Source organism: Oncorhynchus masou, chromosome 13 (assembly GCF_036934945.1).
Source record: "Oncorhynchus masou masou isolate Uvic2021 chromosome 13, UVic_Omas_1.1, whole genome shotgun sequence".
Classification (NCBI taxonomy): domain Eukaryota; kingdom Metazoa; phylum Chordata; class Actinopteri; order Salmoniformes; family Salmonidae; genus Oncorhynchus; species Oncorhynchus masou.
This window is the reverse complement of record NC_088224.1, coordinates 94,907,413-94,908,916: the sequence shown is the minus strand read 5'-3', so window position 1 is coordinate 94,908,916 and position 1,504 is coordinate 94,907,413.

Sequence of the window (1,504 nt, the reverse complement as noted above, 5' to 3'; positions counted from 1 at the left end):
CTGCCTGTCAGTCGTTGTGATATTGTCCAAGTTTGCCATGGTCTGTCTGTGTGTGTGTGTGTGTGTGTGTGAGTCAGTGTGTGTGTGTGAGAGTCAGTGTGTGTGTGTGTGTGTGTGTGTGTGTGTGTGTGTGTGTGTGTGTGTGTGTGTGTGTGTGTGTGTGTGTGTGTGTGTGTGTGTGTGTGTGTGTGTGTGTGTGTGAGAGTCAGTGTGTGTGTGTGTGTGTGTGTGTGTGTGTGTGTGGTGTATTTGTGTGAGTGTCAGGTGTCAGTGTGTGTGTGTATGTGTGTATGTGGTGTGTATTTGTGTATGTGTGTATGTATGGTGTGTATTTGTGTGTGTGTGTGTGTGTGTGTGTGTAGCTTGGGTGTTGATGAGGCAGAACCATTGCCTGTGTTCCCAAATGGTACCCTATTCCCTATATATTGCACTACTTTTGACAGAGCCCTATGGGTAGTTCACTATTGTAGGGAATATGGTAATATAAGGGATACAACCACTAGTTATGGAACAGTCATACATTTTTTAAAGGGTCTCTGCACTGGCTGCCTGTGAGTTCTCATTCATTTTAAGATTCTTCTATTGGTTTTTAAATCAATCCACGTTATTCACCCCAAGACATGCTTTAGGTTATGTATCCAGTAGGTCCCTCAGGGCCTCTGGCCTTTAACTATCCCAAAGCCTAGGACCAAGAGGCATGGAGAGACAGCCTTTTAACTATCCCAATGCCCCTTTAGTTACTATGCCACCAGCCTCTAGTTACTATGCCCCCAGCCTCTAGTTACTATGCCCCCAGCCTCTAGTTACTATGCCCCCAGCCTCTAGTTACTATGCCTTTAAAGTTCCTATGCCCCCAGCCTTTAGTCACTATGCCCCCAGCCTTTAGTCACTATGCCCCCAGCCTTTAGTTACTATGCCTTTAGTTACTATGCCCCCCAGCCTTTAGTCACTATGCTAGCCTTTAGTCACTATGCCCCAGCCTTTAGTTACTATGCCCCCAGCCTTTAGTTACTATGCCCCCAGCCTCTAGTTACTATGCCCCCAGCCTCTAGTTACTAGGCCCCAGCCTTTAGTCACTGTGCCCCCAGCCTCTGGTTACTATGCCCCCAGCCTCTAGTTACCTCTAGTTACTATTACCCCAGCCTCTAGTTACTGTTTAGTTACTATGTCCCCAGCCTCTAGTTACTATGGCCCCAGCCTTTAGTTACTATGCCTTTAGTTACTATGCCCCCAGCCTCTAGTTACTATGGCCCCAGCCTCTAGTTACTATGGCCCCAGCCTCTAGTTACTATGGCCCCAGCCTCTAGTTACTATGGCCCCAGCCTCTAGTTACTATGGCCCCAGCCTCTAGTTACTATGGCTGGCCTCTACTTATGGCCAAGCCTCTAAGTTACTATATGCCTCTAGTTACTATGCCTCGATTTATATGCCTTTAGTTACTATGCCCCCAGCCTTTGAGTCACTATGCCTTTAGTTACTATGCCCCCAGTCTCTAGTTACTATG